The 14399-nt window shown below is 37.5% G+C and overlaps 1 protein-coding gene and 1 long non-coding RNA gene across 4 annotated transcripts in view; one reads left to right on the top strand and one right to left on the bottom strand.

Moving 5' to 3' along the window:
- Positions 1-581, bottom strand: part of LOC120318634 — a 39127-nt gene extending 38546 nt beyond the window's left edge. The window contains exon 1 of one of the 2 annotated variants that reach the window (XR_005559551.1): positions 443-581. This is a non-coding gene — a long non-coding RNA (uncharacterized LOC120318634). Of the gene's footprint in view, positions 1-381 lie in introns of both variants that reach the window. The other variant, XR_005559550.1, reaches the window with a different exon arrangement.
- Positions 472-14399, top strand: part of CDC42SE2 (CDC42 small effector 2) — a 60519-nt gene continuing 46591 nt past the window's right edge. Inside the window, exons 1-2 of one of the 2 annotated variants that reach the window (XM_039366497.1) lie at positions 472-886; positions 7530-7592. The gene's annotated coding sequence lies outside the window, so the exon portion shown is untranslated. The remainder of the gene's footprint in view (positions 887-7529; positions 7593-14399) is intronic. The other variant, XM_039366499.1, reaches the window with a different exon arrangement.

Here is a 14399-nt window from a genome sequence, read left to right as displayed (position 1 = left end):
GTACAGAGTCTCTTCCATTGAAGCCCAGTAGATGAAGCGTGGGGAAAATGGGTTTAGGACCGTCGGCTTCTCATTTGCCGAAAGGACCAGTCGTTTAAAAGAGATTAAAACTTTTTAACATTGTATTAACGGATATAGTTATACCTAGTTTCTCTTTAAACATCCAAACAACCATTGTATACTATAAACAGATATACGTTGTTTCTTTTCAAACATTCAGATCTTGTTTATTGGCTTAGCTTTATCAAGCAAGGTATCTCCCCCACGTCATCTAAAAGATAACGTTGTGTGTGTATGTGACTCTCTCTTTCATACCGTTTGTTAACTGGCTTTCTCCTTGCAACCAATTTGCTTGTTCTCTTCGCTTTTTGACCCGCCTACCTCATAAGGAAATCTAAAGTTAACCCTTTATTCGCACAACTCTGAAGCCGTCCTTTCCTACCGCATCCCGGGGCACTCGCTCTGTGGCACCGGTCGGACTAAGGAGGTTTGTCCGCTCTCCTGCCCGGGCTGGGCGCTCCAGGGAGAGCCAGCCAGTCAGCCGGCGCTATTGCATCCATCTGCTCGCCATTCATTGTCCGGGATTCGCCTGCTTCACACGAGCAGCTCGAGCCGAGCCGGTGGCGAGCAGCGGAGCGGGAAACGGCGCTGCACCGCCAAGCGACAGGAAGAAGCGGAGGGCGGTGCGGCGGCGGAGTCGCCTCCCCTTACTCCCCGCGCCTGCCTTCCAAGCCCGCGTAGACTCTTCGGAGCAGCCGCCTCTTCGCCATCCACCGAGCAGGAGGGGACTCGCTCTTCGAGCCGCAGAGGCGAGAAACTGTGAGGCGGCGCCGGTGCCGAAAGCAGCGAAAGAGAAAGCGAGACAAAAGAGGGCGAGAGCGAGGAGGTGAGTGGCAGACGGAGAGGAGGCTCGAAGCTCGGCTTTCCTGCGGCTCGGGCTTCACTGCTCCAGGGGGCGGGCGAGGCCAGGTAGACGTGTTCTCTCCCCAACATCCCATGCCCGATCCTCCAGTCTCAGCTTGCAGCCGAGGCACTGGTGGACGGGCGCACTCGCGGTCCTTCCAGTTGAAGGCGATCGGGGACACGCCGGGTTAACGAAGGGGGTGGGGGCGGCGGCGGCGTGGCTGCGAGACTCGGGCACGTGAAAACAGAAAGTGCTCTTCCGAGGAGGAAGAAAACCAGCCCTGGGTGATAAAAAGTGCCAAAGGCCTTCCTGCATGTCTGTATGTAACTGCACCAGTGTGTGAGAGACCTACGCCTTTAGAATCCACGCTGGGGCCGATTTATGTTTTCCCCTGTGTTTCAATTGATTTAATAAATGCGGGTTTTTATCCCCTCTGGCGCTGAAAGAGACATACGGTAGCCTGGCGAGAAGTCGCGAAAAAGCATTGAACCACCGCAGGGAAAACACTAGATTTTTTTTTTTTAAGGGTTTGGTTGATGGGGGTGGGTGGGCTGCACTGCTGCTAAACTAGGCAGTCTTAGGGATGGAAGCAAGAAGGGCTCTCGCAGTGGTAAAGAAGAGGAAATATTTCCCTCTCTGCCATTTTTGCAGAAAGCAAAGCCTCATTAAAAATGTAAGTCTTTGAAAGTTAAGTAAGGGTGAACAGTGCCCTGTGTGGTTTCCCAATGATGAGTTAAAGGACTGAGAGCTTTTCTTATTGCTCTCCTACATAGATGGTGTATAAGAACTAAATTAGTATTTTGGCATTTTCTTATGGATTTAAAGCATGTGAGAGCACATGATATGCTTCTCCCCTTTACATATGGGTACGGTGTAATGGCATTGATGCCCTTAATAGGAATTTCAGTCTGATAAATTGGAAGAAAGTGAGAATCTTTGGATACTATGATGTTTATATTTGGTGGAAAGGTATCTCAATCCTTCTGGATACTTTTAGGAGGATATTTTAAAAACTGCTTCTTTTGCCTGAGTGTAATACTAGCACAGCGGAAAAGCTAGTTAGCTAGTGCTTTAACAGGTTGTTCAGCACTACAGTAGTATTTTTTTGGCCTCAAGAACCAATGATAGTTTTACTTTTTTTTTCTGTTATAAGAGAGGGTGCGGTACCTGCTCTGTAATGCCGCACTGCTAGCAGCAGATAGCAACCAGGGCTTCTATGCATGTACGGAATAATATTTCTGCCCTCTTTCAAAGTGTTACCAGAAGAACAGAGAAATGTTGCTTTGGGCATAATACTTTAAATTTCTTAAGAAATTTTTTTTTTACAAACCTCTGCAAAAAATTCAATACTGAATTAGGCCATAATTGATAACAATGTGCAAGATGTTGTTTATGTTCAAATGTATTTTTTAAAAAAATATGTTTTTCTGATCAACTTTAATCCTCTTCAGCCTTTCATATTTGTAGTACCCTAGTCTTAAGTACCTTCATTGATAATGAAATTTCTTAAAACTAATAAACTTTAGTTTTACTGTACACTGCCTTTCTATGATAATTTTTGCCTGATATTGTGGATTTCATTGTGATATAGTAGGTTTTAGTTTGACAGTGGTCCGTTTGCTAGAAGGTTTTGAGATTTATATAGTTTGAAATCAGTGTCCTGCTTTAAAAATGTATTTAAGTCATGATTAGAAAGACTCTGCTGCAAGACCACCCTTAGCTATGAAAGTATGTTGAGTGACTATGGGCTTGTTACTCTCTGTCAGTTCGACCTACCTTCCAGGATTGTTGTATGGAAACATTGGAAGAATTGTCTTGAGTTTCTGGAAATAAAGTGAATTATAAGTCCAATAAATAAATGTAGTCATATTAAAAATAGTGAAATAACATGCACTCATTTCTAAATAGTGAATGCATATTTTAATGAAGGCTTTTTTACGAAAAAATGTGGATGATTGATTTCAGAGTTTATTGAGTACTGATTATATACTGATTAAATAGTTATGAGCCATAGTTGGGAAGAAATGTTGACTATATCACAGTATGGCACATGCTTATTATTCTGTCCATTATATTGATTGGGATATTTTATTCCCCAGTGCTTGCTTAGAGATTGGAGAAATGTACTGCATTTATCATATTATGAGATATGCATACACCCAGGCAAAAAGTGGTTCTTTGATATGGAGCCATGGTTTTTGGTAGATTACACTTGTTTTATGTTGGAATAAAACATAATGGAAGAAGGCAGTGGCATTTTCATATTGCTCCCTTCCCCTCAAAACATGGATGTTTCTGTGAAATCAACATGTGCTTGTGACTTTACAATTTTTACATGGTAACAGGACCTAATCTTCCTGTAATAAGAGCAGTGCTTTTTTTCTAAAAAAAAATAAATAAAAGGTGCCGGAACTCACACATGTCATACAACCCACCTTGCCTACCCTACAAGGTTCCATCCCAAAAAGGTGCCGGAACTCCGTTCTGGGCGTTCTATGAGGAAAAAAAGCCCTGAATAAGAGTAAATGATGATTGTTCAAATTAATCTTTCCAGGAGAGAGAGAATGCTAGATAAATTCTTAATATGGGTCTAAGTCTTCAGGAAGAACACTGTAGACATAAAAGCCTTCTCTGTTAATTGCAGCCCAACAAAGTTGCCTTTAAATGTTAACGATGCGTTATACATTTTGGTAAATGGAGGTAGGGATATCCTCAGCTTTTTCTGTTGTTGAGTCATTTCTCATTGCGCCCTCATTTTACCTTTTGGCCCTATGTTAGGCCTAAAATACACCATTGTTGGCAGTATAAAAGTAACTCATGCTGTTTTTCTAAGCCCGGCACAAGGTCCCACACATTTATGCCCAACTTGGTAGCTTTATTAGCATGCTCCTCCAGTTAGCTCAGCTAGTATATTAGAAATGTAAACATTAACCTTAAACTTAATCTTGGTTTAATTTCAACTCAAAGGACATGACACTACCCTTATGTTTTCACTTTTGAGCCTTCTCACCTCTATTATGATCTGTTCCATTGAAACCATTAATCTCAATAATATTTAATCTCTATCTGAGCTTTCTGCTTCTAATATAACCATCATAAAGTCTTTACTTATGCCAGCTACTACACAGTAAAAATCATGTCTGTTTTTACTTCCTCTTCTCTCACAGATTTTAGATTTTAACTGACTTTTCACCATTGTTTCTCTGCAAAGTGCCTTAATGGGTACTACATATTAATAGCCAATACTAGAATTTGATCAAAGATTTGTTTTTCTAGTATAGTTTTTATCTATGTAATAACAATTGATTATGTTAATGGCCATTTCTTTATAAATGCCTCTGCAAACTTACGTTTTGTTTACATTTTTCAATTATAAAGTAAGATATTTTTGCTAGCTTCCACTTAATTTCCATGATTTATTAGGTTTGAACATTTCTGATAGGGTTGATATTTTTCAGAACTTGCAGTATTTCTTCTACTTTTTTCCCCCTTTAGTCTGTGTCTGTCTTTTTAAAAAAATTATATCGCCACTTCCTCTTTGCTAGAACATGCAAAGTTGAAGCGTTATAAATCTCAGGTTGTGAAATACTTGCATTTGAACTGTTCCATTAATAGTCAGTTCAATAGAAATATTTTACTCTTGAAAACATTTGAATAAATCATTACAAGACTGGGTTGATACAATATACACACCTGTTTAAGCATATTAATTTCTCAGTTTTAAAGTGAAGCTTATATGCATATACAGACACACATGCACGCATAAATACATGCAAAACATTTTATGTTTTTAAAGTATCTTTACAAATCTTTCAGTTTTATTCGGAATTAAATTCTAATGTTTGTAGTTGTGCTTTACAGGGACTACAAGCAGTATAAGGGTCAGAATTACTCAAATGCCCCTCCCCCCAACTAATTGTTTTGTGAGGAATGAAAGCAAAATTACTGTGTGGACCTTAAAGCTAAAGAACAATTGCTTATCCCTATATTATACTTTCCAAACATACTGCTGTAACTAACAAAAATCCTGGGATTTTTCAGATTTTCATTTTCAGGTTGAAACCCTGTAACCCTAGAGCAGAGGTAGGCAACCTTGGCTCTTTTATGGCTCTTTCCCAGCTCAGGAATTCTGGGAGATGAAGTCCACGAGTCATAAAAGAGCCAAGGTTGCCTACCCCTGCCCTAGAGAGCAGTGAGATTTACCAAACCTGTGGTTGGATATGAAATTTTGAAAAGATAGCAATCTGTTTCATTAGGACATACGTAAGCAAAGATGGTGTCTTGTCATGACAGAAAGGCAGCAAAAGAGAATTTTTAGCATTTTGGCATGATAATATTTTACCTGGTAATAGGAGAAGAATGGCTCTTTGATCTCAGTAAAGAGAGAAAAGTGGACTAAATAATAGAAAAACAGGGAGTAGATTCAAAATTATATATTTTTTAGTGTTTGCAAAGTGTTATGCCTTTATAGATAAATTATTTGGTAACAGAAAACAGTATAGAGAAGTGTTACAGTTACTTAAACATTTTTTTAAAATAAATGCCCTGTAAGATCCAGTAATTATATAATGAAAATGGATCATGAAGCCCAGTCAATTAACCTCTGTCTTGTACATGAAAGTCCGGTTGTGATAGCGTTACTAATTATTTATAGCATTTAGATTTTTTTTTTTAACATGTGAGTTTTGCTTCCTGTCCCATTTCATTATTTCCCATCTTGGCTTGTTATCAGAATGCATTCCCAATCATTTGGAAACTAGATCAGTAATATAACATCTTCATCTATTTATATTTGAATTTTAAACAAGATCTGTAATAATGTTTCAAGTTATTATGGCTTGCTTTTTAATAAAATGACTTATGATTGGAAATGAAGTATAAAGTTGAGAGGTCATTAAGAAAGAAATATTGATTCACTTCTGTATAAGTATTCTCAGTAATTATTTTTGACAGCCTGATCATTTTTAGTTATCGTTTGTTTTCTTTCCACGATACAGTACCTATTCTGAATTTGTTTCAACTAATCATGTGACAGTAAAGCAAAGTAGTTTCTTGTTTGATCTAGTATGTCAGTTAGTTTTCAGGATTATTGCCAAAGGTCATGCTATCTAACAAAACCTTTAAAAATTTCTAAATTCTATTTGACTCTTCACCAGATTTGCCTAGCTAGACAAAGTGTGAAATAATCCTGAATGAATAGATACTGAGAGATTGTTGTTGTTAATTGCGAAGTCATGTCCAACCCGTCGCGACCCCATGGACAATGTTCCTCCAGGTCTTCCTGTCCTCTACCATCTTCTGGAGTCCATTTAAGTTCACACCTACTGCTTCAGTGACTCCATCCGGCCATCTCATTCTCTGTCGTCCCCTTCTTCTATTGCCCTCAATCTTTCCCAGCATTAGGCCCTTCTCCAGTGAGTTCTTCCTTCTCATCAGGTGGCCAAAGTATTTGAGTTTCAACTTCAGGATCTGGCCTTCTAAAGAGCAGTCGGGGTTGAACTCTTCTAGGACTGACCGGTTTGAACGCCTTGCAGTCCAAGGGACTCGCAGGAGTCTTCTCCAGCACCATAGTTCAAAGGCCTCAATTCTTTTGCGCTCAGCCTTTCTTATGGTCCAACTTTCACAGCCATTCTGAGAGATAGGTGCATGCTAATCTGTATCTAGTGCCTTTTTCCTTGTTCTTTAGCTTAACAGTCTACCAGAAGAATAAAACCAGATGGTCCCTGCCTACAGGGCTTTGTAATCTAAAACATACAATACAGGTAGTCCTCAACGTATGACCACAATTGAACCCCAAATTTATATTGTTAAGTGAGACATTTATTAAGTGAATTTGCCCCATTTTGTGACCTTTCTAGCCACAGTTGTTAAGTGAATCATTACAGTTGTTAAGCTAGTAACATGGTGGTTAAGTGAATCTGGCTTCCCCATTGACTTTGCTTGTCTGAAGGTTGCAAAAGTGATAACATGACCCCAGGACATTGCAACTTTCATAAGTATGAATCAGTTGCCAAGCATCCGAATTTTGATGATGTGACCATGGAGATGCTGCAATGATTGTAAGTGTGAAAAATGATCATAAGTCACTTTTTTCAATGTTGTTGGGACTTTGAACGGCCAGTAAAAGAATTTGTAATTGTAGAGAAGGAAAAATCTAAAGAATGGGAAGGGGCAACCAAAGCAAGAAGAATAAAAAGGAAACTAATTCTGAATACTTCATGGTTCTTTACTAGAAAGGTATGACGGAAATGGTGGTGCACAGGAAGACTTCAGAGATACTGTCATCCCCAGGAGCAGACAGGGCTCCTGTTTTTCATCACAGTAGTTGATTGTGAAGAGACAAAGATGCTAAGACAAACACAACACCTGCAGTAAGCAAGATAATAACATTTCATTGTCTGCTGCTTCTCTTTCTCAAAAGATGGCTTTTGGTTCTGATAGCTTCTCTGAGAAATGAATGGACGTGTTGCTTTTATCTGTAGCATTGTAGGGTGATTAGCAGTAGAAAGCAACTGCAACTATCCTCTCTCTAGTGGCTACTTTTGCAAATATAAAGTCTTCAAACTGAGCCTCGTTCTTGGTGACCATGTTTTCATTGGCATCTTCTGTTTTTTTTCCTCCCCAGCTTTCAAAACTAACCTACTGCTCTTGGATTTTCCAGTGCTGTCCCATCCAAGTATTTACACAGGTACAACTTGCTTAGTTTTTTCTAAGAGTTAGCTAAGTACTTGCTTGGAAATTTGCTGAGAAATTTGGTGTCATTTACAAATGGCTGGTATGTTCAAATGAACTGTAACTAAGGTGTATTTAGAAAGGAGACTCCTTTTGTCTTCAAGGCATGGCTGGATAATTATCATTTTTAAGGCAGTTGCTGCTTTGGAAGTTCTTGATAATCTACTGTGTTTCCAACATGATGAAACAGCATTTGTTGTGCATTGTCTTATAATTGCAGGAGTTGAAGGATGATGTGTATATGATCCATTTCTGTTTATAGGTCAAGATATAAATATAATGGTTTGATTGAGGGAGAAGTGGGGACTTTCAGGTTGTTTGTTTACTTTAAAACAAAAATAAGTTGATAAATTCACGAATTATATAGGACTTTAAATGTTAAAAGGACTTTGTTGTTGTATATCTTGAAAATTGTGCTTAACATGTTAATATTAAAACAGGGTAGTTATGAATTTCTAGTCTTCAAATACCTTCTCCTGTCCGAGGTCAAAGATGAAAACTGAGGAAAAAATGTTACAAAACTAGTCTTATAGCTTAAGAGGTTATTTAACTTGCATGTTAAATGGCTACAGTGGAGCATGAAAATTCAATAGAGTACAGAAACTGTGATCACAAAAAGTTGCAAAATGCATTTTGAAAGAGAACTATACCATATTCACATGACTGGCATGTGGTTGGATAGCTTTCCCCATCTATATAGCTTAAAATAACTGTCCACTTGGTTTGTTAAAGGTTATGGTTTCTGCCTACAACTCTTCATCTTCCTACTAACCAATGAAAAAACAAAGAGTTAATACTTTTCTTGAAAAGGCAACAGCTAATGGAGAAGGCTGCTAAGTTCTGCCCTCTATAAGAAGAAACTCCTACATCCTTTGGCTTTCCCTTAAGGAGAAGTATGGTGTTTGCCTGTTGCTTTTTGATACAGAGTGCTATCTGTTTATTTCTGACCTTCAATGTATGTCAGACATCTGTTCTTACACCCACAACCCAGTCTTATTAAGTGAAAAGCCCAGATGATCTGGATTTAGCATAATAACATCAACTCTTGTGTATATATGTATGAATGCCTTCAAATCAGTTTTAACTCCTGACAGCTGCCTTGATAGGCAGCTTTGGGGCATTTTCAATAGTGGATTGCCATTATCTGAGAAGGGATGACTGACCCAAGTCAGTCATTCCTTCTTTGTTCCTAAGGTAGGACTAGAAGTCATGGCCCTGGTTTCTAACCTGGCCCCCTTTAACCATTACAACAAATTGTCTTTTAACATTAGTTGTATTAAAGATAATTTCTCCAGTGGCCTGTTTCTTTTCCACTGATCAGAGCTCAAGTTGAATCTAGCAATTAATCTCTTGAAAAGACGGTTGCACTTTATACTGGTAGTAGGTACACTGAGTGAAATTTAGTACATTTGTTAGTAAGGGTGCAGGATTTCTTATTGCTTCTTTTAGTATTGCACGAGCCATCTTCTGGGACCTTGAATTAATTTTCCAGGCTGTCGTATGATTCTGCTTCAACTTGTTAATAAGCTAGACCAGGGGTGTCAAACTGCTGGCCTGCAGGCCGGCTGCGTCATGGTGAAACTGCGCCCACCCCATTGCCGGCAATGGAAAAAAAGTTGCGATACGTCACAACACGTCACATGACGTTATGAGTTTGACACCCCTGAGCTAGACTATCATTCAAGGCACCCCTGTGCATGCCTACCTGCTAGGTGTACAGGTAATCCTTGACTTACAACAGTTCATTTAGTGAAGGTTCAGTGGCACTGACCTTCACTAAATGAAAACCAATGACCATTTTCCACACTTATGACAGTTGCAGCATCCCCATGGTCACATGAGCAAAATTCAGATGCTTGGCAACTGGTTCATATTTATGACGATTGCAGTGTTCCAGGTCATGTATCCACCTTTTACAACCTTCTGACAAGCAAAGTCAATGGGAAAGGCAAACATAGAACCCTGATATACTGGCATTGGAAAGTGGGTATTTAGCTAGCAGTTCAAGACCTGGTCAATTTCTTCAACATTTCAACTCATTGAGAAAAGCAACAATTTATGTGACCAAGAAATTCATTGTTCCTCTGGAGGATAACTGTGGAATGGTCTTTGAGTCTTTTTCCACTACTTGTCAAAACTAAATGAGCTAGCATGCTTGTTTTCACACCCAAAGCACTTCTTTGCCTTCAGCTACAATAACCCTAATAACCTGTATATGGATTGGTACCAACTTAACTACAGAAATTTCAGAACAGCAGTTGCTATATAGATGTTCCATGTTTCAAATGTGGGAACAGTGGTGAAATATAATACAGAATAATTATATATTAAAAGGGAATTGATATGGGATGGCTTTGCTCCTTATTAATTTTGGGCACATGGGCTGGTTGTTTTTTTGTTGTTTTTTTTTGTACAAGTTCTGTATACATTTTACATTTAGTGTTCTAGAAATAGGTCATTTTTGGACCCTTTCTCTGCTGATTTGATTCAATACTTTTTCTATCTCTCTGTGCATCTAATGAAGCACACTCTTGTTCTACAGAAACTCTGGCCGCACTAAACTGAGTAGCCTCTATGGTACACTGATATTTATAGCTCTGTTGTTGACCACTAATTTCCATGAACTAATATTATTTTTCTGGAGGGATATCTCGCTCAGAATTACCACTTAGTGCTTGTTCTGAATGTTATGATATGTATCTTCACAATAGAGTAATTATAATAGTACTTTAAGACACAAGTAGGGGCAAAATATTCAATTCTCTGCAGCTATTTTATAGCAGGACAATAACTTACTTGTTTAAAACAGGATCCAAAGACAGCAAGTCATTTGTTTGCTGAATAACTGAAGGTCACACATGGATTCTAAATATACTAAAGCATTATATGCTTACTATTTAAAAATATTTTTTCTTGGAGATAAATTTATTTTCTCTCATGCTTCCCCCCAGATTCAGTTTTTGTAGCAAACCAAATCATTAAAGCTAAAATCTCCAGAAAGAAAGTAGACAGTAATATGCATGTGACATACGTTAACATTCTATTGCATCCATTTTAATGTAATATGATGATTTAGGCATATATTAAATGAGATAATAAAGCATATTCAGGTGTCCATTGATATTTTAGATAGTGTTGTATTAAAAAAATGTTGTAATGGGGCCTTTGAGTTTTAAAAGTTTGATCTAGTGCTGTGTTTGTAACTATTTAGTAGAGTTGTACCAAGTATTCCGAGGAGTCTAGTGCTCCTCCTGAGAGTTTTAAGGCGGTTATGCCTTTCAGAATGTTGCCCATGTGCATCCATAGGCTCTTTGCTTCACTGGCAGTCCCAGTAAAAGAACTCTCTACGAAGGACCCAAGAAGGCTCCTTAAACACCAACATTTAGCTTTCTGAAGGACATCGTTGCCCCATGGCTTTGAACAGGAACTCTTCACAGGACAACCCATCAGATGTTTTGCACATCTCTCCTTAATATTGTCCTTAATATTTACTCTGATAAAAGCTATTTTGTTCATAATGTCATTGATGATCAACAACTAGAGTATCAATTTATTGTAGAACTTTCTGTTGTACAGGTAATCCTCAAGTTACACCACAGTTGAGCCCAAAATTTATGTCACTAAGTGGAAGATTCATTGACTTTTGCCCCATTTTATGACCTTTCTTCCCAAAGTTGTTAAGTGAATCACTGCAATCAAGTTAGTAACAAGGTTGTTAAGTGAATCTGGCTTCCCCATTGGCTTTGCTTGTCAGAAGGTCACAAAAGGGAATCACTAACCCTGGGACACTACAACCATCATAAATATAAGCCAATTGCCAAGCGTCTGAATTTTGATCCTGTGACCATGGGGATGCTACAACAGTCGTGAGTGTGAAAAACGGTCATACATCACCTTTTTCAGTGCTGTTGTAAGTTTGTATGTTCACTAAACAAACTGTTGTAAGTCGAGGACTATCTGTATTTGTGACAAAGAAGAAAGCATTTGACCCATAAGCCTTCATTTTCTACTGATAAGAAGACAGTCCTATTTAGCAGAATATTAGTCTTGTCCCCTAATTTGATTTTTATATCCTGAGTGCATTTGTACCTGTTAAATTCTATGCTATTGTTTTCAACATGTTTCTCTAATCTGTCAAGATTATTTTTATTTTTTTTATTTCAGGCAGAGTGTTAGATGTCTCATCCAATTATTATCATCCTCAGATTTCCTAAGCATTGTCTCCAACTCATATATAATTGATAAAAATGTTGATGAATAGAACTCCAGGATCAAACCTGAACCTTATGGTATTCTCACTGTTACCCCACTTGTGTTTGATGAGAAATCATTGATAAACATTTGTTGAATATTATTTGCAAGCTAGCTGTAAGCAGATTATCCTCAGCCACCACACAGTTTGGGAAAAATGCATTTAGTTAGAAGTGCAGGCAGGTGCTAGTTTCACATCCATGTGTACTCTGAAACACTTGTTTTGTTTTTGTTTTTGAATCTGAAATGTGTATACCTCTACTAAGTACCTACCAATTTGTCATTTCATTCAACCCATAATTAAATTTCTTAATAGCCAGAACGTCATGGACTACTTTGCCAGATGCTTTGCTTAAATCAAGACATATTTATTGCATTTACATAATCTAAAGAAGTATGAGATAAGTCTGACAAGATTGAAAAATGCCTGCTGATTTCTGATAACTGTTCCCAATTTATTTAATCTCTCTACAGTATACTTCCTAGAGATCAGTATCAAAATGACTTGTCTGAATTTCCCAAGATCCTTTTCTCCCTATGATTGGAAATTAGGGACCTTTGTTTCCTGTTCACCAGCTCTCAGATTTTTAAAAAATAATGAATGTAAATCCAGCCAGGCCACCATCAAATTCATTAGGGTGCACTTCATCTAGAACCAGATATTTAAACTTGTCCAAAGGAAATAGATATTTATTTATCATATTTTTGTCAATCTTAAATTTCAAGACTTCCTTTTTATTCTGGTCTTCATAATGGCTTTTTTTAACAGTAATTTTATTAAAGCTTACAAATACAAAGATAAAAATGAGTACAAATTAAAATATAAATAGAAAAGAAAAAGAAAAGTGAAAGGTAGAAAAAAAGAAAAAAAGAAAAGATATATAAGAGATGACTTTTTCCTTCCCCCAGAGAAGTATGAACAATTTAGATAACACTTTCACTAAAACTTCAATTTAAAAATTGCTTCTTCCCATATTTCATCCCTTAGCAATAATCCAACACATCATTCAGACTTAGTCATCTAAAGTTCACTAAGAACTACCTCCAAATATTAACATATGTATTTTAATCTTAATTTTAAAAAATCAGTTTTATAATCTAAATTTATCACTTTTTCTAAAAAAAAAACCATACATAAACAACAAAAGAAATTTCATAATGGCTTGATTGAACCCATACCTTTCTGTTTGAGGAGGCTGAGCTAAATAAGACTGAAGTAACTTAAGTATATTTAATGGATAACTAAAATAATCTGATTTTGTAGTGTTTTGTCATTTTTAAAATAGTAGATTCTATCATGCTTTCATGGCTGAGTTTGAATTACTAAATGTGAAAGTGTGTAACTTCCACAAAAACTCATGCTTGTGTTTTCTGATCTTTCTTGGGGAGAGAAACAAACAAAACTGAGTCCTATTTTTGCAGATTTATAACGTCACATGTTAACTGGGAACTATGTTTAGTCTTTAAAATAAGTCCCCAGTAGCTTAATTGGAATATATAAACTTATTTTTATTGTTATTGTAGAATCTCAAAGAAGATCTTACTTATTTCCAGGCCCTTTTTATTTGTACTTGTTAAATTCATACCTACTCTACACCCAGACATTTAAGATAACATATTCTCTACTCAACAGTCCTATGTGTTAGTTGAGATTGAGAAAGAGGATCCGTCAAATTACCATTTGTTGAGTTTCTGTGATTTAGCATGAAATTGGCCCTACGCCTTTCTGATCATAATCCAAGATTCTGAATTTCCCTAGTTTCATTTTCTGCAATAGGCAGATGAAATTCAAAATATTTTGTAATCATTTTCTTAACACTGTTATTTTCAGAATCATTTGGATCTCTATCTGAAAAGCTTTCTTAATTAGGTACCTGTGTCAAAAACATATGTTGGTTCTTGTCTGCAGCATGTCTCCTTTAGTAAATCCCCATTCCAAAAGCATATAACCCATTATCTGAGCTCCTGTTCTTCCCCCTCCCCCCCCCAAGAATTAATGTATACAAGTCACTGTGGGCAGCCTTATCTCAGGCTTTGCAGATTATAGGTTCTAGGGGTAAGTGCTCTGTTTGGGCAATGAAAGCATGTGTAAGTGCTTGATTTATTAAATACCACACAATCCTCTTGCTGAGTGATGAGACTGCTCAGCTAACATTTGCAGTGTTTGCCAAAACTTTTTCAAGCTGACATTTAAAAGTTAGAAGCTTTTATGGTGTCAGCTTCTCTAGGAGAACTCCCAGTTTTTACTGAATATCCATAAAATGTTTGCCCCAGCTAGTCTTCCAGTCTGAACATGTACAGAATCTGCGATACAGACTGCACGAAAGATTATTTTGGCCAGCAGTATTTAATTTATTCAGATATGGTGTTTCACATGAATAGTATCAGACTATTCTTTTACTGGTTATGGTCTTTCTTGATAATCCCTGTACAATAATTTGGTGCTTATGTCCAAGGCCAGTCAAATATTTTTTGCTATATGTTCTGCCTGAACTGCATCCTAGTCCCTCGT

The sequence above is a fragment of the Crotalus tigris genome, unplaced genomic scaffold (genome assembly GCF_016545835.1).
Source record: "Crotalus tigris isolate CLP2741 ecotype Arizona unplaced genomic scaffold, ASM1654583v1 scf7180000020342.816771, whole genome shotgun sequence".
NCBI lineage: Eukaryota > Metazoa > Chordata > Lepidosauria > Squamata > Viperidae > Crotalus > Crotalus tigris.
This window is presented reverse-complemented; position numbering and strand designations above follow the sequence as displayed.